Here is a 22,657-nt window from a genome sequence, read left to right as displayed (position 1 = left end):
TGGCAAACTCAAGCCTCTCACCACTGTGCTTTAATGCCTCAACAATAATATCATATAAGTGCAGTTGGGGGAGGAGCGTGAATCAACATGCCAAGTAAAAATTAACAGACTATGTAATCTTATTTACTCCAAGTGCATGGTATTCACATTTTTCCAAATTCCTAACCACAAGACTACATCCGTCGTATGTTGTTCAAAAACACATACAAACTACGCTAATCTTCAAAACAGCCAAGACCTAAACAAATAACTAATTCACATCTCACCTTTTTTCAATATTATACTTGTAAATTTGTAGTTATCGGCATCATCAGCTCCCCCACAGAGCTCCACAGTGTACAATGGCTCAGGTCCCTGCCCCAAGAGGTTTGAAATCTAAAATTCAATGCACATTTTGGGGAGGAAGAAGGGTAGGATACAAATACTGCAGAAAAATTAATTTGCGCTCTTTCCTCCTCCAAGACTAGAATGCTTAACTAAAACATGGTGCATAATAAAATGTTTTTCTGACTATTTTTACCCTTGCCTGCTCAGATGCCACATTAAATTAATTATGTACCTTATCTGAATACCTTATTTCCATCTAATTCCTCCATTGTGTTCCTACAGCTTGAACACTCCGGCTAACATAGTTCAGGTCATGCTTTCATCAAAGCTAACCCGGAGACCCAAGGGAATTGGTTCAGAGTGCGACACCCCCCCCCCCCAGACACGGATATCCTTTTGCAAAAGCCCGATGCAAACATCAGAACCACACATTCCCAAGAATCAAATAAGTTTGATTAAAGAGGAGCAAACTTCTGCCAATCAGGGCACTAGCATTAAGTTTATTTTCCGAGAAAGTGATTTTCGCTACCCGTTTCCTGAAAACCTTGCCAGCACTTTTGGTTTCCATTCTTGGCCACTGCCCCCATCTCTTCCCCGCCCCCATCACAAAGCAGGGACAGGTTTACCAATACCCTCCAGCTCCTCACCCAGTCACAAACAGAAACCACAACTCCTTTGTTTATATTATTTCTAGGGTTTCCAACTCTTGTAACACTTGCATCATTAGATCAGAACAAGAAACAGCCAACTGAGCTATCTGCTCACGTGCTCATCCAGAAAGCGCAGAAATCTTGGGATACAAAATATAATGAAACAGCTCTATGTGGTGAACAAGCTCCGGCATGTCCTATCTCTGTGAGTTCACGTGGTGAAAGAGAACAAAGGAGGAAACTTAACTTCCTTCCAGGTGAGGGGCATGACCTAGATGAGTCTAGGAATAAAGTTCTATGTTCTTAAGCCCTTCGTGCATTAACTAACCCTAACCTCGCTAGCTATAAGGTAAAGGGACCCCTGACCATTAGGTCCCATCGTGACCGACTCTGGGGTTGCAGCACTCATCTCGCTTTATTGGCCGAGGGAGCCAGCGTACAGCTTCTGGGTCATGTGGCCAGCATGACTAAGGCCCTTCTGGCGAACCAGAGCAGTGCACGGAAACGTTGTTTACCTTCCCGCTGGAGCAGTACCTATTTATCTACTTGCACTGGCGTGCTTTCGAACGGCTAGGTTGGCAGGAGCTGGGACCGAGTAACGGGAGCTCACCCCGTCGCGGGGATTCAAACCACTGACCTTCTGATCGGCAAGTCTTAGGCTTTGTGGTTTAACCCTCAGCGCCACCTGTGTCCTGTGTCCCTCGCTAGTTATATTTGACTGCAATTTCCCACACCAGTCATAGAAGGCAGGGCAGAAGGTGGGGAGACGAACCAATATCACTTTACCAGCCTGAAGATGGTGCAGCAATCAGGCCTGGATTGTACCCCATACAACATTTTGTTGGCAGCAGCCGGCAAGAAGAACATCTATTCTCCACTCATTCCAACACCAGCACACACACACACACACACACACACACACACACACCAGTTCAGCATAAGAGCAGAGGGTTGGATTATTGACCTACGGTTGCTTCTGAGACAGTTATTTATAGCTCACCTTATTTGAATATATTCATACTACAAAATCCTTTCCTGGTTGAAACTATTTGATTTCTAAATGCCCCATCATGTTTTATCAAACCTTTGTATCTAAGCATCTTATATCCCTTCCAAGTTTTAAATCTCTTCCCAATGTCAGTGTCTTTTCATATTGATCTCACAGGTGACAAATTTGGTCTTAACATTTTATACTGGTCTCATATTCTCTGCCAGCTAGATATCAAATCATTATTTTTCACTTTGTTAACTCTCGTCTCTTTTTTTCCTGCCCATAATATTTGATGTGATGGAGTATTCATCAAATCTCTTTCAAAAAGATACAGTATCTCAGAGTCTGACTCTATCATCCATTTTGTAAGCCAAGTAATATAATTAGCAGCATAATAAATGTTTATGTTTTGGACCCACAAGCCTCCTCCCACTATAAATAAACTGGCAGTGATCTACCCATTGGATTGACCAGAGTTGTTGAGTTGTTGAGCTTTGGGGAACGAACGATTAGGATCCCATGATCGACCATGATTGACCACAGACACCCCGCGATCGACCGGTAGATCATAATCGACCTGAACTAGATGATCCTCAGGGTCCCTTCCAACTCTACAATTTTGTGATTCCACGAATTAGCAAATAATTCACATAATTTGTAGATTAGGCCACCCAGCTTTGTGCAAGTGGAATATGGCAACCCTACTGTGTTGTAGCCACCAGAAAAGGTTTTCCTTAGGATACCTAAGGAGTTGATGATACAAGGGAGGGTTGATCCAGGGACTTTCTGATTGACAGCACATCCTCTTAGTTACCATATTACTGTTGACATTCCACCTTAAGGAACAGACATGGGATTGTTACATGTCACATGTCTGTTTACATTCCAGCACAGTATGCTGGGAACTTCTGTTGTGTATTGCTTTTGCTTTTAGCTGTTCTCTCTGAGACGACGTGAGAGAGAGACCACATGTTTCTTTGCCCTGATTTATGATTAATAAATCTGTAGTTGTAGTATGCTTCCACAAGCCTCACGCCTATTCTGTGTGCGCAGTTCGATCTGCTGATAGTGTGCCCTGGCTGAGTAAGCCCGGGTCCCTGATTTACGTTGGAGCAGAAGTGATGGTCTTCGCAGCGGGACGGCCCTCTGCATGCTGACAATTACACCATTTGTGAAATTCACTCTAAAGCCAGTTGTGGTGTTTGCCTCCTAGGATGGGTCATAAGGAAAGGGTTAAAATGGGTGTGATGTGATTGGCCAGTGAGAATGCAAGCGGGGAATAAAAGTTAGAGTGGGAGGTTTTGAAAGTCAGTTGAGTTGAGAGTTGAGGTTTGGGAGTTGAAGAAGGAAGAGGGAGGTTTAAGTGTGGGTTGGTAGAGTTTTATTGTGAGAGAATTGTTAGGTAGAGTCAGATAGATAGTTGGAATAATCAGTTTGGAGTTGTTAGGAACGAAGATTAAGAAAGTGACAAGAGAAAAATTAACTGTAACCATAAGCTTTTTCCTGCATTTAAAAATAAACTTGATTATTTGTTTGTGTTAACAACTGACTGGACTCCGTGTGTCCCCGTGAGATACGGGGTGGTGGCAGCGGAAAAAGCCATCGCAGTGGCGGCACAGGGTCAATAGACCGTTAAACATCCAGGGGCCCTGTGTTTGATCGCCACACCAATGTATATGTGTATACATTTCTCGTAACCCACTAGATCCATAGACTACCTGTCGTGATTGTAGAAAATAGCTCATGCTACCACAGAGTCCAAATGTACACTTAGATTTAAGTAGCCACATTCTCTGTGGAGTTAAAAATGGTTTTTAAAGTTGTCCCAAGTATGTGATTTCCGTTACTCATATCTGTAAAACATGAATGCGTTTCATTTAGAACTTCATGCTGGAGCAGGGGAGGGAAACTGCTCTCAAACCTAAGTGCTAAGCAATTTAAAATACCTGCCTTGACATGTTTCGCTTGTGACAATCTGAAGGTATAAAATTTAATCAGAGAAGGAGCGTGTGAGTAATAGCAATTCCCATGCCCCCCAAAAAGCCCTGGAATGTAGCATTAAATTTTACAAAACTGGGGAAAAGTACCACTTCTATGAGCTTTTAAAAAATATTAGCTATCGGTATTTCCAAACGACACTAATACGGCCATTTACATGAGCGGCGCAGGTTATCCATTATTAGAGAGCGCTTGTGAAGGAATGAGCAGTTGCGTTGACTTCGGAAATAAATCCACTTTTGGCAAGTGGCAAGTCTTGGGCTGAGACTGTAAACAGATGGTGATTGCCATCTCATCTGAGAAGGATTTAAGGTATTGCTTTGCAAGGATAAACACTTTGCCTTAGCTGAAACAGCACTGAGTGTGGCGAAGAATCTACCTATACCAACAAGAAGATTTTCCAAATCACATCTCTTTGCTACATGCCTATCCCATTAACGCAGCCACCTTGTTGTTCATACCCCTGTAATGATCATTTCTGAAGCATTTACATCCTGTGTTTGGCCGGCCGCTTGCTGCTTGCTCAGTGGCAAGATTATTGATTGCAAGCACTTATTAAGAAAGTATGAAGCAATAAGCCATGAGAGCTGTTGATAGTACAGACAGCAAAGCTGGCAATTACATAGGGATCAGGGAGATTATTACACACAGAGCCTTCATAAATATGACTGATTGTTATTGCAGTGGCGTGATGACTTAGAATTAAAATGTATTATTATCGATTTTTTTTATTTTTATTGCATTTTAAATCTACATCTTTTTAATGCACTGGTCTCCTAACCTTCAGCCAGAATTGGTTACTATTATCCATTGATTTATGGATGCATCCAGGAGCAACAATATCTCCACCCTTCAGTATACATATTTTTCATTTGCTGTACAGAGAATGTGGCGCAACCCGTTTGATTGATGGAAGAATCCTGCCTTTCCCTTTGTTGACATTATTGCACTGCCTTTAAGGACGCTTTAAGGCAAGACTTTTTTAATAAGGAAAAAAAACACACCCCAGCATTTACAAAACCTTTGCTGTTTACTTTACTTTCTGCATTTACCTTATCTTTCTCGTGGGAAAGTGTGTTTTCAGGAAAGAAAATAATAATTTCAATTTCGCCATTACCATTACTATGGGCATCGTAATAACATTGGCCTACGAGAGAATTGTAGGGGACGCAACTCAAATATCAGATTGGAATACATCATCAAGTCCAAGTGTAATTGCAAACTATAAAACAGGAAAATCCAAAAGCAGCAGCAAAGCTGTGATTGCGTGCAGAATTTAGTAAGATAGAGCCAGATAAACCCAGCAATCATATGCAGAAGAGAAAAATTAAAATCACTCTGTGACCAGAAAGACTAATGTTTTAGAAACACAGGCCAACCACTGCAGTTTTCATATTTGCATTATAGATTATAAAAAAGTAATGTAAAGACACCTGGAACCAGCAATTAGATAAAGCGCGTCTGACGTCTATTACATGATTTTATTTATAAATCAAATATTTAAAATATTAAATTTTGTTGATGAGTCAACTCCCTTCATTTCAGTTTGGAATCCAGCCAGCAATTACAAGTATATTTGGAATACTTTTTAAATAAAGAAAAATCACTTTCCCCACAGATTTCTAAAGTGACTTGCAGTGTTTGTCGGATTTTATTATGTTGACTTAAATTCATGCATATAAGTTTGTTCAGTTCCTGGACTTCAATTACAGCTCAAACAGAGATAAACGAATATTTATTTATTTATCGTTTCTTAAAGCGTATGTACTGCCTGATTGTTAAAAAAGTGGTTTATTTAAAAAAGAATAAAATAATAAAATCTCTAAATACCGTACATAAAAATAATATAAAACAATGATCATAGAATCGTACAAATGAAAGGAATGACTATATATGGCTGTCCCTATAGGCTTACTAAAACATATGATATATAAAAGGCACTTCCAACTCCCAAGAGACTGCGATCTACTTCCAGAGTTGTTGAGCTTTGGGGGGGGGGGTCTTTGTTTCATACTGCGATCGACTTGCTAGGCACCAGCAATCAAACAGTAGATTGAGATTGACGGGTTGGACATGCCTGATATATACAAGACAGCTGAGGGAGGCAGCTCTTTTTGTTTCTTCCTTCTTCCCCTTCCCTTTCCTTCACAAAAAGTCTTCCCATCACTTCCTCTGCTCCTAGAAGCAGTGCTTCCCCCCCAAAAAAAAATATATTTAGGGGTCCTCACATTTCAACCCAAGAAAATCACCATATTATAGTTCAAATCAGGAAAAATAAATACAGCAAATGGACAAAAGTACAAAGATTCACAAAATGTTTAGGGGTATGCGTACCCCTGCGTCCCCCCCCCCCGGGAAAAAAAAACACTGCCTAGAAGAGATGTCCCTGGGAAAGTTGCCTCTCCCTGAATATTAACCCAGTCTTGGGGGAACGTTTTCATATGCACCCACCCAGTGGCGTAGCGTGGGTTGTCAGCACCCGGGGCAAGGCAAGTAATTTGTGCCCCCTAACCCGTGGATTTGCGCCCCCTAATCCTAACCCCCAGATGTTGCGCCCGGTGCAGCCGGCCCCCCCTGTACCCCCCACGCTACGCCACTGCACCCACCCCCTGAAATTTGTGACAATCACCCGGCCAAATACTTCAGCCCAGCACTATTTTTCATACGTTGTATCTTCCCCGAGTTCACTTTTCTTCGATGTTCTTCAGATGCTGAAAATTGCAGCTTGGGTTTGCCCAACAGTATGATGGGGCAGGAAATTTGCTGCCTTCTCTTTGCGTCCACTTATGCGCTATCTATGTCAAGAAAGTCAATATTGCAAAACGAAAACCCAAAAACCTGCCGTGAGTCTCTAGCCATGCATTTCCCATCCCTGGAATTTCCAGCACTTGGGATAATGCATATTCTGCAATGTGCATGATTCAGAAAAAAAGAGGTGTAAAGCACCAGGGTGCTTGGTGGCTGAATATGAAACATAAAGAGGACACTCTAGAAGACTGAATTGAGAAGCAACAGCTTGTACGGAGCAGGTGGTCTCAGCATGTGGTTTCGCTGCTGAAAAATGAATGGCTTTCCCTTAAACCTGCATTTCGTGTGAGATTGTTTGGAGGTGGGGAACCAGGAGGAGGGAATGGAGACAGCCGACTCTCTTCATGGGGGGTTGTTGCTGTTGTTTGCTTTTCTCGAACATCTGAAAGTGTCCCCCCTCCCCCCCAAAAGCAACACATTATGTACTGTTAGATAACTAGCAAAATTGTTCTATTACACTATTAAATTGTTAAACAATGGAGCACAAAATCAATAACCGTTTAGCGCCTGCTGTTTTGATTACAAAATTCAAGTGGCGCTGCAATTCTTTATCTTGGAAATATTCAATTTAGCTGGGACAGAAGGAGACCGTGATTAATTTGCCTTTTTAGTATGATGTCATTAAAAATATATTTTAAAAGGGAACGTTAACGTTCGATTTTAATTTTATGGAATTAATCAGAGCTTTTGAGCGATTTGTAAAGTCGCGGTGCACCCGTATATTTTATCTGGGATGGAGCTGTTGAAGTGTAGAGTGTTTTCCGATGCACTTTTTGATTTGTATTAGCAATGTCACCGAGGGGGTTTGTTGTTCCCCTTTCAGTGGATCAGCAAGACTCGTGGATCAAAGACTCCTCTGCCATTCAATGAATGAGCAGAAGCTTCCATGCTGTGATGAAGGATGCAGTTGGCCTCCATACAAGTAGAAAATACATATATTGTTGGAGAAACCATTTCAAATTGTAGGTCATGCTGCACAAATGCAAATACACCCTGCTGATGAGGTCCAGGTCCATCCAGGAACCTTCCAGGAGATTCTCGGATGTGTGTACCTCTTCCCCATGTGGTAAAACACTGAAAGAATGTCATTAGTCACTATTTGCTTCGTAGGAGATGAAGTCCTAAATGGGTTGGGACACAGATACCTGAGAAAGCACCTCTTCCCACAACAGCATTTCTGTGTCTTAAGATGTTCTGTAGATGCCCATCTCCATACATCTTATTCACCAAAGGCATGTTATATAGTCATAAGGGAGATGACCTTTTCTGTGGTGGCACCTCAACTTTGGAACGCGCTCCTCAAGAAAGGCATCTAGTGCTGACAAGGCAATCTTTTTGCTGCCAAGACAAATCCTGCCTTTTTGCCCAGAAATTTAAGCAGGGATTTTGGTCAGACCTGCTTTTTCTATTTCTTAGTTTTCAGGGATTGGCTTGCTTAGGGTTTTTTTGGGGGGGGGTTAAAAATGTATTTATATGCTGGCTGAATTGCTTTCACACTTTTTTACAACACCCTGTAATCTTCTGATGAACGTATTAAAAGAAATGTTTTGAGGATTTTTTATTTTAAAAAATCACACCCAAAGTTGCTGGTTATCCCATACACTCCTTTGCAGGGGGGGGGAAGGTGCATTAAAATGTGGGTTACACCAGCCCTTAGCCTACAAAGGATGGAGAGTCAAGCCTTATAATATAAAAGCACCAAGAGCAGATGGTCTCAAATACTTACAACACTCCATTCCAATGATTGTTGATATTGCCCACTGGGCCAACTGCCACCAGCTATTTCTCCAAATGTGGAAACCTATTACGATGTAAGACTTGAACCCACAAACAAAAGGTGAAAATGTGTAGAAGGTCAATGTATATTACTCAGAGCAAAATGGAAAGGGACAGAGAGTTGTTGTTCTTTTTCCTGCTCTTCTGTTTATTAGTCTTAATTCTTTTTGTTTGTATTCCATGTTGTCTACCCTAGAACGCAACAGATACCTAATAGTTCATTTTGGCTTTTCAGCCACGGTGGTCTCCTTTCCAGGAACAGCTGGTGTTCTATATAAGAGCACAAACAAAAATGCAAGGTGTGTTTTGGTAAACTTTAAAGCATATGTGCCAGGGCATACCTTCCATCAACCCTGCAGGAACAGATGGAGTGGAGGATACAGTACATCAGTTATTTATGAGCGACTGTGGCTGCTCTTCACTTAAATAAAACAACACACAGTATGAAAGGGACAGGCTGATACATTGCTCTAAGGCCTTCTGCAGCTGAATCCCATCAGTGCGTATGAGAAGCTACCACACATAGGGGGAAGGAGCTGATTGATTGCCTCTAGAACACGATTGTACAAAAACACACACAAATGGATCTCTTTAATCAGGATCCTGCAGGACAAAAAGCAGGAAGGAAGCTTATGCTTCATGAAAATTAAGTTCTGCAGAAGTAGGACTTTTTTGACAAGTGGAAGAGAAATTTGGCCCTATTCCGTAGCCCTGTATTTAGAACTTCTACATACCCTCCAACATTTCTCCAATGAAAATAGGGATGTCCTATTCCATTATTATTATTATTATTATTATCATCATCATCATATCCCACCTATTTGACTAGGTTGCCCCAGCCACTCTGGGAAGTTTCCAATATATAATATAATAAAACATTAAACATAATAAATTTCCTTATACAGGGCTGCCTTCAGATGTATTCTAAAGGTTGTATAGTTACTTATCTTTTTGGCTTGGGGGCTGCACAACTCTATACCCGCCAACATTACCCTGATGAAAATAGGGACATCCTACCATACCCGCCAACATTTCTCCATTGAAAATAGGGATGTCCTAAGGCAGGCATGTTCAACAAATAGATCGTGATCTACTGGTAGATCACTGGTAGATCACTGGTAGATCAGTGGCTCCCCCCAAAGAAGCTAAAAAACTTTGGCTCCCCTAAAAAAAACCTCAACACCTTTGCACTGCACCCCTAAAATGACCTGAACCACCACAAACAGGGCTTTCCTTCTTCAAAAAAGCTTAACAACTTTGACCTGAACCCCCCCCAAAAGGGGTAGATCCCTGCCAGTTTTTAACTGTGAGGAGATTGCAGTCTCTTGGAAGGTGGCCAAAACAGAAGATTCTGGGATCAAATCAGGAACTGGGACACTTTCCGTAAATCTGGAACCGGGATAGAAATGTAACTAACAATATCCTCCTTTGCTTAAAGCTCCTGGGCAAAAGTTCAAAGTTACTTGAAGTTACTGTTTGCTAGTTTTCCCAGTGATGTATGGAAGTGAGAGCTGGACCATCAAGAAGGCTGATCGCCGAAAAATGGATGCTTTTGAATTCTGGTGCTGGAGGAGACTCTGGAGAGTCCCATGGACTGCAAGAAGATCAAACCTCTCCATTCTTAAGGAAATCAGCCCTGAGTGCTCACTGGAAGGACAGATCCTGAAGCTGAGGCTCCAAGACTTTGGCCACCTCCTGAGAAGAGAAGACTCCCTGGAAAAGACCCTGATGTTGGGAAAGATGGAGGGCACAAGGAGAAGGGGACAACAGAGGACGAGATGGTTGGACAGTGTTCTGGAAGCTACCAACATGAGTCTGACCAAACGGCGGGAGGCAGTGGAAGACAGGAGTGCCTGGCGTGCTCTGGTCCATGGGGTCATGAAGAGTCAGACACGACTAAATGATTAAACAAGAGTCAAGTACCTAAACAACAAGAAGAAGTACCTAATAAGATGTCAAAGATGAGCATCACAGTAGGTCATAACTTTTGTGGATTTTTTTGAAAAAAATGCTGAAATGTTTCAGTGGCCTGAGTAAAGACAGGAAGCCCAGCTGAACTTTCCTTTAGTTAGATTATGGACACTTGGGATGCACTTCTTTACATAGATACACCTATGCAAGTGTCAGGTCTCCAACATCCCTCCACTGCCCAGTCCCTGACAGTAAGTGATAAAACCGATGGCAAAAATGGAACATCCAGTTTCCGGTTGATAAAAGAGGATGTTCAAAGTCTCACTCACTCACTAGAGACAAAAGAGTCCTTTGACCCATGCCTTTGGCTGGGTAAGTTAAAAACTTATAGCAGTGTTTTCCATGCCCTGATCAGTTCATGAGTCTGCTCCTCTATAGGATGATCATGGAAAAAAATCTCACCTCTAGGGAACTGCACTACCAACCCTGCAATGTCTTGGGAAAAGTGGGGGGAATCTGCCAATTAATTTTGTTCAGAAATTGTGCTGCTTATAGCTTCCCACATTATAGAATGAACAATAGACAAACATTGGTGGTGATGCTCAGGGTAATCAGAAAGCACCACTGAACTGTCACAATTTGACAGGAGCCTGCAAAACGGAGGGAAAGATACCACTGATAATCTTCTGCAGTTATTACCTACAAAAAAATCAATTACCTGCTCTAAAGTTACAACAGTCAATAGACTCCTGGGAAGATGAGAGAGAAAAGCAGCGAGAGAGAATTAATGGAGCAGTTAGCACAGTATTGATTAGACCTCAGGCTTGCAGGGGTGTGTCTGGATCTCACTAAAAGGGAGCAAAAAGTCAAGCTTAGCCAAACAACCACATAGATATATTTCTGTGTCAATAGAAGCCACTGCATGCAAAGAGCCTTCTGATGTGCTGTGGGAACCACAAAGAATGCCTGTGACATTCACCATCTCTCCTCCATGATCTTTGCCAAACTTAGGTGAAATTGTATTTTATGAACCCCACCCTGGTTGTAGGTGAGGAATATAACTACACAGAAGACAGACAGACAGCTGACATTCAAGAGAATCATATCCCATACCCTTTTAAAATGTGGCTCTTTTGCGGGGATGGGGGGTATTATTGGGTTATTGCTTTTATTTTTATTTTACATACTGGGATCTTTTTATGTGAATCGCCCCGAGACCTCCAGGTATAGGGTGGTATATAAATTCAAAAAATAAAATAAAATAAAATAAAATAAAATAAAATAAAATAAAATAAAATAAAATAAAATAATAATAATAATAATAATAATAATAATAATACTGTAAATTTTAGATTTAGAGCCAAGTGGTTAAAAACAGGGCTTTTTTTTTCTTCCAGAACTTGCCAGAACTCAATTCCAGCACCTCTCAGGTGGGCGCCATTGCCATTGTAAGAGAACAAGGGAGGTGTTTGTGGTGAGTTGTGACAGTGTAAATATAACACTTTTAATGCTAAAAGGCCGAGGGAGTCGGCGTTTGTCCGCAAACAGTTTTTCCGGGTCATGTGACCAGCATGACTATGCTGCTTCTGGCGCAACGGAACACCAACAACAGAGCAGTGCACAAAAATGCCGTTTACCTTCCCACCGGAGTGGTACCTATTTATCTACTTGCACTGTGTGCTTTCGAACTGCTAGGTTGGCAGGAGCTGGGACTGAGCAACAGGAACTCACCCTGTAGCGAGGATTCGAACTGCCGAACTTCTGATCGGCAAGCCCAAGAGGCTCCGTGGTTTAGACCACAGGGCTACCCGCGTCCCTTCTCTTTCCTAAGATACCAACATTTAAATATCCTCAAACACAGTGGAATCAATTGAACGTTGTGCTCTATCCCTCCCTAATCAATGATCTGCAAAAAAATCCAGCTCTCTCAACAAGAAGAAAATGGGGTGTCTGCAAAAAAATCCAGCTCTCTCAACAAGAAGAAAATGGGGTGTCCCGTATGTGCAGTAGTTACTGGGCTCAGTGGATATCACATGGAACAGTGTGTTTTCCTAGACAAAGCAAATTCCATGCCAGAGTTCACTGAGAAAGGGGTTGAAAATAAAATAGATTGGTGGGTTGAGCGACAAGGGTTGAATCCTGATGTGAGTATAACTTTGGCAAGAGGTGAGCACAGGTAAATGTTAACTACTGTAGATTTTCAGTTGATTGCTTTATCATTCCCAGTTCTGTAAGTCACCTGAACATCATTCGTCATGTGGAGACAAATGTCCAAATACAACATAAATATATCCAGGTTCCACACTAGAATTCGTGAAAGACAAAATGATAAAACTAGGAAATTTACCCTTTAAGCCTCTGAGCAAATTATTCCATCCCTGAGAGATAAAGTCATGTAAACAATTCTACACATGGGAAGAGCTTTCCTGCGCTTGCTCTACTACATCGTATCCCCCCCCCCAAATGAGAATTACATTGGGCCTGTAGGTCAACAAGATATGATTTACTTTGAACACCAGTCCATTCCAACCTGTTTGGTATTCATTACATGAGTGGCCTGTTACACCAGAACTCTCACTTTCCATGTGATCTTTATTTTACAGAGAACAGTTTATAGTAATTAGCATACAACGTGTGCAAAACTCTCCTCTGATTCAAAATGACTTGTGTGCGTTCGACATTGAGCAGACCCTCTCTCAGCACTCATTGCCCTAGGACAGGTAGTTTTAAATGCTTCCTCAATATATTATATCGAACCAAAAAAGGACTGGAAAGTGCATTTCGCAGACATCTCCATGGCGATGGATGCTCCAGGGAATTGCAACCATCCTCAGCTGGATATCAGCTATGGCAGAATTAAACACATTAGGTTAATACATTAGATTAAAAGGGAAAGAATGGGAGTAAGTCATGGTTACCATCAGAGGTGACTGGACTGCATGTTTACTGACTCTCCTGGAATCCTATAACATCAGCTACCATGGCCAGAAGCATAAGGAAGGGAGAGGACTTATCTTTATTATTGTTATTATTTAGGACCATTAGTCCAGAGAGCTGGACTATAAAGAAGGCTGATCGCCGAAGAATTGATGCTTTTGAATTCTGGTGCTGGAGGAGACTCTTGAGAGTCCCATGGACTGCAAGAAGATCAAACCTCTCCATTCTGAAGGAAATCAGCCCTGAGTGCTCACTGGAAGGACAGATCCTGAAGCTGAGGCTCCAAGACTTTGGCCTCCTCATGAGAAGAGAAGGCTCCCTGGAAAAGTCCCTGATGTTGGGAAAGATGGAGGGTGCAAGGAGAAGGGCACGACAGAGGACGAGATGGTGGGACAGTGTTCTTGAAGCTACCAGCCTGAGTTTGACCAAACTGCGGGAGGCAGTGGAAGACAGGAGTGCCTGGCGTGCTCTGGTCCAGGGGGTCACGAAGAGTCGGACACAACTAAACGACTAAACAACAACAACAAGGACCATTAGGTTCATCCTTGATATTGGCCCTGTCACTCTGAGAGTACCAGAGCAGATTGCTGAGGATTTGCAGTTAAGGGCTTCTTAATGTCAGGATGCTGTCAGCGGCTCCCGGCTGGTTGCCCAGGAAAGTATAAAAACAAGGGAAAGTTTCTTACAGCCCTTTTTTTATTTCAAACTTTACAGACAGAACCCGGCCTGGCATTGTCCCGAGTCAATCTCCACCCCTCTGTCTCTCCCACTTCTTCATTCATCATCATCATCATCATCATCACCTCCTCTACGGGTGCTGCTGCATGCCCTCTGTCTTCGAGCTCTTTGCTCTCCTACTTTTAAGGCTCACCAGATTCTGGGAGATGGAGGGTGTGGAATGCTTTTGAATGACAAAGAGTCAGTCGTGTGTTGTTCTGGGCTCTCCCATGATTTCCCAACTTTCCCCCTCATCTGCCTCTGAGCTGTGACTTCCCGCAAACCACTGTTGTAAATCTATATAGTCATACCTCATGTTACGTTTGCTTCAGGTTGCGTGTTTTCAGGTTGCGTCCCGTGGTGACCTGGAAGTACCGGAAAGGGTTACTTCCAGGTTTCACCACTCGCGCATGTGCAGATGCGCAAAATGACGTCATGTGCATGCACAGAAGTGGCGAATCGCGACCCGCAGACACGGGTTGCATTCTTTTCAGGTTGTGAACAGGCCTCCAGAACAGATCCAGTTCGCAACCAGAGGTACCACTGTGCTGTCTTCCTCTTCCTCCTCCCTGGAAGGGTCAGGATGGGGAGGCAGTCTCCACCATTCCTCCTTTGCCCAGTCCTTGGGACTTAACAGGACCAGTATACGGTGGTGGGGAGAGACCACTGGGTGCTGTGGTGGCCTGAGCCATCTGGAGACAAGAAGAATTGTAGTTTTATCTGCATCACCCACCCAGCCTCCCTGTGCAGTGATGGCAAATCCAGCCAGCTACATATCATCAGCATCCCCACCCAAAGCAATCATGTCAGCCCTAGAACCTTGGCGTGGGCCACTGGGTATTTCCAGTCAGAGGTTTCTTATCTGAGCCCAGTACAGGGGTTGGTCTCAGCTGAGGGGATAATTGCCAAAGGAAGTCATCCCTTCAGTGGGGAAGAGTACCAGCCCAGGCATGTGGGGATGGAAAGAGGGTACCACCTGTGTTTTGTCTGTGTTCCAAGGTACCAAGGCCTGAAGCAGTTTCAGTACCAATCTTACACAAAGATCTAGAGACCAGGACCTGAGGCAACTGAGGACATAGATCTCTGGTGGGTTTTTCTCATGACTAATGTTTGAGTTTCTTCTAAAGTGTTTTGGTCACCAAGGGTATAGCTTACAATAGCAAAGAAAGACTTAGGAATTCATGCTGAGTGATGCATGGATTTCTGGACATTGACTGAGGCCTACTTCACAGACAAAAGCCTCTACATCCCTGCTGATAAGAAAAGGAGTGTGAGAGAGTTATGGCTTCCCTGTCCTGCTTTGTATAAGACTGATAATAGAAAACTAGACCTGCTATGGCTGCTCTCTCTGCCATCTCCCTTTTTTTTTTGCTCATGATTCCTATATAACCATACAGCTCCGCTGGGATAAATCGATTCAGAGACTTAAGGTTTTGTTCTCTGCTGAGGAAATAGTCTGCAAAGTGTGCTCTCTTCCTTCACTGTGCTGGAGAACAAGTGTATGACATCTCTACCACCCTCCCAGAGGCAGGAGGTGATGATTATATGAAAGCAAAGGAGGCACTGACAAAGTGCTTTTCTCCAAAGAATAGCATTGATTTTTGAAGTTCCATCAGGCCAGGCAGAAGCAGGGAGAGTGCATGGATTAGTTTCATGCACGTTTGAGACACCTAGCTGCTTCCCGTGAATTCAGCGATATAAACAGGGAGGTGCAAACTCAGCAATTCCAAGGATGCTTTTTGCCCATGCCTCAGGAGGGTAATGTTGGCGGTTCATATTTGCTTCTCCCTCAACACCTGGGCACTGCTTGCACTTACAAGATGGCAGAGATGCATGCTCAACAAATAGATGCCTTCACTGCTGCTGGCAGAGACATGGCAGCAATGACGATTAAGCCTGTGATAGGGAGTGTCCAGCTTCAAACCTCACAAGCACACTTGTCCTGCCAAAGGGAGTATCTGTCATAAATGTGGCAAGTCGGGCCATTTTGCTGCAGTCTGCAGATCGCAAAGATCACCATCTCAAAAATTTATCACACCACCTCATTGCAGGAATCCAAAGGCACAGAAGGCTGTTAATGTTCCTGATTCTCACTCTGCAGATAACGCTGGATCACTTTCAGCGGGCGCCACCAGTGCCGGTTATAGGGAGTGCTCCAACCCCCTCAATATTTTTAATCAGGGGGCCCAGCCCTCCCAATTTGAGATTGCTCTGGGCGTGTCTGTTAGATTCTGTTTGCCACTGTGCAGTGCTTTTGGAGTCACAGGACTCTGTTTACATTTCAGAAACCTTCCAGACTCTCGGAAGTCTCACGGGAGACAGGAGACGGATGTGACGTTAGTGGTTTCCTGTTCCTTTGTTGTTTCAGCTGCTCTCTGCTCTCACAGAGAGAGGGTGTATTTTGCTGTCTGCGTAGTAAGAAATAAAGCATAGCATGTAGCCATAAATCTCATCACTTCCGCATGCTGCTTTGCATTCTCTTCTGAATGGGGGATGTGCCTGGAGCCTTATCAGAGGCTCAGGTCATTAATTATCATCAAGGGTGATTCCGGAAGATGAGCTTTATCAGCTCGGTCGAACAGAGATCCCGACAGTTTCATCATTGTCCCCCACATGCCGTGGGGAAGAGGCAGAGCACGAAGCTTCATGTGATGTTCCCCCCAATGTGGGGGGGCAAGTTGGCACCCCTGGAGGTTGCTGATCTGTCAACCACTGGTCACCTCAGTGGCCTGTTTGCTTTCCCCATATCCCCAGTACACAAGGCACAAACTGGGCATGGCCCAACACAGGGTCTTCATCTTCAGTTTGCCCAAACTAGGCTCCTGTTTTGCCCCTTGATGCAAAGGACCTTCGAATGGCAGCTTTGTCAACTGCTCTTAACCCTATAGGGCACATAATGCTGCATTCATTATGTGCTTCTAATTTATTTCACAACGAGTTCCTTTATGGCTTCTAATCTTTGGGAAGCATCTAATGAGCTGGCCTGCCATCAGGAAGGAAAATTGGAGCTAATGAATAATGTAATCATTACGTTTAAAAGCAATAGATTTGAAATGCTCTCCAAAGCAGTTCCAAGGTGAGAAATTGGAACTCATTTACATACAGATCGTTTCCAAAAAGAGCGTGGATGGCAATGGAGCAGGGGGAAGTTCTGTGGCCTAAAGGAGTCAGGAAAACCATATTGCTGTGCTCAGGGGCCTAGTCAATAGCCGGGCAACCAATCTAATCTTCATTCAGTAGGCTGGTTCACACTGGAGAAGATATGCCAATGGATGTGGGGGAGAAGTTATGGTTATCTGACCATAAATTTTCTTTGAATGCAGGGATGAGAGAAAACTGATAAAATAGTGAGCAGATGGTATGCCAGTTATATGGTAGTAATTTTATTCATATATATATATATATATATATATGAATAAAAATTACTACTACCACCATGCTGGAAGTGTCAGGGAAAAAAGGGGGATTTTTTCCACATGTGGTGGAAATGTAAAATAGCAAATAAATATTGGGGGGAAATAATGACTCATCTAAGGGAGGGAAATTCAGATGAGAAATCCCATTACATCCGGTCATGTTTTTGCTGAATTATTTAGAATATAATAAATCAATAAGTTTGAATTAATTAGAATCATTGTTCTGATATCGGTTCACATTTTTATGAGGCTGGTTTCAGAAAACTGCTTAATTTGGTGAAGTCTCTGTGGGCTATGTTCTTTGGGGAGGCTTTGGGATTCTGAAAGTGTGAGGAGCTGGTCTCCTAAGTAGGCCAGAAATGTGTAACTGGGAATCAATTAGAAGAAATATTAATATTCCATATGGGGTTTGGTATCTATTAGGCAAAAGCATAAACATTAAAGCAGGAACTTTATATAATTTACATTAACATGTTTTGAAGGTATTTTAATTATATATAGCAAAAGCTGTAGAACAGCATAGTGAGAATTAAAGCAGGTCTTCTCTTAAGAGTGCAATATCCTGTGAGTTGTGAGGTAAAAAAGTGGGAAGTCAAAGATTATATATTTGAAATTAGCCCAGACTGTTTGGGGGGGAATCACCAGGGATGGATGGGGCAGATTCAAAGGGTCCGGAAACAATTCTTGGTCTTAAGCTTTCTTAAGGACTACTTTATGCTTAATTTCTAAGCGAAAGTTGAGGGTTTATTTTCTTTTCATTTCCTTTATAATGATTAATGTTGCTCTGAAAATGTACAGCAGCTTCATGTGATATAAGTTCACACATTCTGGAAAAGTACCTTCCAATTGCCACAAACTTTTCAGTTATTAATTCAGTTTTTGCAGAGCTCCCTGTGCCTCATGGTTTGCAAAGTCTTCAGTGTTTCTTAGGGCCTGGGATGGATTTTGATCAAATTCCACCCACATGCCCTTTTGTGTCATATTAGTATTATTATTGACTGATTACCCTAGGAAACAAACAGCTTTGAGATGCCTTTATCTTTTTACAGTTCACTAGATATGTTTTCATATTACTTGGTGGTAAGAGAGAGAGAGGGACACGGGTGGCGCTGTGGGTTAAAGCACAGAGCCTAGGACTTGCCGATCAGAAGGTCGGCGGTTCGAATCCCCGCGATGGGGTGGGCTCCTGTTGCTCGGTCCCTGCTCCTGCCAACCTAGCAGTTCAAAAGCACGTCAAAGTGCAAGTAGATAAATAGGTACCGCTCCGGCGGGAAGGTAAACGGTGTTTCCATGTGCTGCTCTGGTTCGCCAGAAGTGGCTTGGTCCTGCTGGCCACATGACCTGGAAGCTGTATGCCGGCTCCCTCAGCCAGTAAAGCGAGATGAGTGCCGCAACCCCAGAGTCGTCTGCGACTGGACCTAATGGTCAGGGGTCCCTTTACCTTTGAGAGAGAGAGAGAGAGAGAGAGAGAGAGAGAGAGAGAGAGAGAATTTTCCAGTCTCAGACTCCCACACCTTCCAATATGGCTGCAACTTAGTATTTCCACAGCACCTTCAACCAAAGCAGACGTCCTTGAGATCCCATTCTTCTGCCTCGGCACACTTTCCTCTACTGAAGTCCTTTCTTTAAGCTGCCTATCTAAAACAGATATATTGAATACTACAAGACACAATTCAGATGAAGTTAAATCCTTTTCAATGGGTTTTCAGTGGGAGAGTAAAACATGTGCTTAATATTCTCTTCGGTAGCAATGCGACTTGCATGTGCTCGACCCAGTGGATAGTGCTCTAAGTATTTTGAGCATTGTTAAGTGCAACTACAACGAAAGAGGCAGACATAGGATTATATTAGCACAACGGATTGTGATCTTACCACGGTACCAGGATATCTGTTTTTTCTTCTTCTGAATGGCCACTGTTAATATTTCCATCTGTACTTTCCAGCATTTAATCACCTTCCAATCTTGCTGTTTGCAATTCTACCCCTATCTCAAAATACTAGAGAGATAGATGTTGTTGTTTAGTTGTTTAGTTGTGTCCGACTCTTCATGACCCCTGGACCAGAGCACACCAGGCCCTCCTGTCTTCCACTGCCTCCCTCATGCTGGTAGCTTCGAGAACACTGTCCAACCATCTCGTCCTTTGTCGTCCCCTTCTCCTTGTGCCCTCCATCTTTCCCAACATCAGGGTCTTTTCCAGGGAGTCTTCTCTTCTCATGAGGTGGCCAAAGAGAGATAGATAGATAGATGATAAATGATAGATGATAGATAGATAGATAGATGATAGATGATAGATAGAACGTTCAAGCTTTTGATGAAGTGGACTGTACTGCAGTCCCTGAAAGCTTATACCATAATAAATTTGTTACTCTTTAAGATCTCACAGACACTTCATTGCATGCTCTCCTGAAAATCTTCCCCTCATCTTGGGCTCCTTTTTCCACATGAAACTATCTAGCCATGGAATCCTAGTTATCATTTGAACTTAAAATATCTGTGTTCCTGAAAACCAAGGTACATATTTCACTGTGCTCCCCTTTGGCTTTACATAAGAGGGTAAATTCCAGCATTACATGGTAATTTCTCCCAATTTCCTGCTACTTTCAGCTCATTGGCCAATTCTTCCCTATTAGAATCAAGCTGGAGATAGCCAGCCCCCTTATTCATTCTATCACCATGTGAAAGAGAAAGCAGCAAGGCATACCAGAAATTTACTGGGGAATTACTGACTAACTCTTGGTTCCCTCAGGCATCTGCAATTTGATTCAGAAAAACACATTCCACATTGTCTCTTTGGCTCAGCAGTCTGAAGCAGACTGACCGCAATGTTGCTATTTTATTTCTCCATTTATATTTGCCCAGAAGCCTTTTTTACACTCCTGAATTTCTGTGTTGTTGTTGTTTAGTCGTTTAGTTGTGTCCGACTCTTCGTGACCCCCTGGACCAGAGCACGCCAGGCACTCCTGTCTTCCACTGCCTCCCGCAGTTTGGTCAGACTCATGCTGGTAGCTTCGAGAACACTGTCCCACCATCTCGTCCTCTCTCGTCCCCTTCTCCTTGTGCCCTCCATCTTTCCCAACATCAGGGTCTTTTCCAGGGAGTCTTCTCTTCTCATGAGGTGGCCAAAGTCTTGGAGCCTCAGCTTCACGATCTGTCCTTCCAGTGAGCACTCAGGGCTGATTTCCTCCAAAATGAAGAGGTTTGATCTTCTTGCAGTCCATGGGACTCTCAAGAGTCTCCTCCAGCACCAGAATTCAAAAGCATCAATTCTTCGGCGATCAGCCTTCTTTATGGTCCAGCTCTCACTTCCATACATCACTACAGTGGTGCCTCGCAAGACGAAATTAATTCGTTCCGCAAGTTTTTTCTTCTTGCGAGTTTTTCGTCTTGCGAAGCACGGTTTCCCATAGGAATGCATTGAAAATCAATTAATGCGTTCCTAGGGAAACCGCTTGCCAGGCTGGCGGTGCGGAGAAGGGCTTTTCTCCCCACCGCAAGCCTTCAGGACAGGTACGGGAACAGAGGGGAAGGCGCGCAGCGCTTTCCCTCTGTTCCCGGGGCTTGCGTGGGAGGAGGGTTTTTCCTCCCCACCGCCAATATTCAGAACAGCATTCTGAATGTTGGCGGTGGGAAGGAAAACCCTCCTCCCACCCCAAGTCTTCAGGAAAGCCATCCGAAGCTGGGCAGCGGGAGAAGGTGTCCCCGCCCCCCTACCCGGTGTCGGAGCTTCGTTCCGATGCCGGGCGGCGGGAGGAGGCGTCCCACCCCCCGCCCGGCATCGGAGCTTCGTTCCGAAGCCGGGCGGTGGGAGGAGGTCCGAGGACAGTGGGGAAGACGCGCTGCGCTTCCCCGCTGTCCCGGAGATTTCCCTATGGGCTGTCGTCTTGCGAAGCAAGCCCATAGGGAAATTCGTTTTGCGAAGCGCCTCCAAAACAGAAAACCCTTTCGTCTAGCGGGTTTTCCGTCTTGCGAGGCGTTCGTCTTGCGGGGTACCACTGTACTAGGAAAACCATAGCTTTTACTTTATGGACCTTTGTTGGCAAGGTGATGTCTCTGCTTTTTAAGATGCTGTCTAGGTTTGTCATTGCTTTTCTCCCAAGACGCTTTTAATTTTGTGGCTGCTGTCACCATCTGCAGTGATCATGGAGCCCAAGAAAGTAAAATCTCTCACTGCCTCCATTTCTTCCCCTTCTATTTGCCAGGAAGTGATGGGCCCAGTGGCCATGATCTTCGTTTTTTTGATGTTGAGCTTCAGACCATATTTTGCGCTCTCTTTCACCCTCATTAAAAGCTTCTTTAATTCCTCCTCACTTTCTGCCATCAAGGTGGTGTCACCTGCATATCTGAGGTTGTTCATATTTCTTCTGGCAATCATTTGACATAGAATGCGACATTCCCCTCCCTTTCTGTTGTATCTATTCTTTTTGAACAACTTCCACCCTTCCATTACTCAGTGGTAGATCTAGAAACTTTGTGTTATGTTAGTGGGTCTGGGAAATATTTTTTTTTTAAGAAAATGAAAGGATTTTATTCTCCTGAAATATTAATTACAGTTTACAACTTTAGAAAGCGATACAAGTAATTTTCACCTGTGATCTCCACTGCTGTTGATTTCAAATGTTTCGTGTATATAGAAAACTCTTAATTAGGTGTTTCCCCCCCCCCCCAGATGAGTTAGTAGAAACTATAAGTTTTAAATGAAAAGGAACCTGAAAGAAAACAGAAAATCAAAGAAGAATTTGTCCTAATAAAACAAGGACAACAAGTTGTGGGCAGATGATGGACTTTGAAAAAGTCCCCAATAGAGAGCCTAGCACCAAGCAAAATTTAAATTGAAAAATATAAAGGTGGAGATTTTAAAGAGAATCAAGAAAAATAAAAATGCTTGCCCATTTGAAAAGCCAGGAGAAAATGAAGATAAATGAAGCAATATGAGGGTATGAGGGAGAGAGAAAATCAAGTTTTGTTGACATTTCAAACTAACTAGCTTTTGGATGTAAAAAGGAGTACATGAAAGGATAGGTGGATATCAAGTCTGCTTCCAGCAGAGTGAAAAATAAGTAGAGAAAATGGAATTATTCTGTTTAAAATGACAGTCAGGGAAGCCATTTCATAAATGAAAAAGTGT

The sequence above is a fragment of the Podarcis liolepis genome, assembly GCF_965112155.1.
Source record: "Podarcis liolepis genome assembly, chromosome: 17".
NCBI lineage: Eukaryota > Metazoa > Chordata > Lepidosauria > Squamata > Lacertidae > Podarcis > Podarcis liolepis.
Note: the sequence above shows the minus strand (reverse complement) of the source record.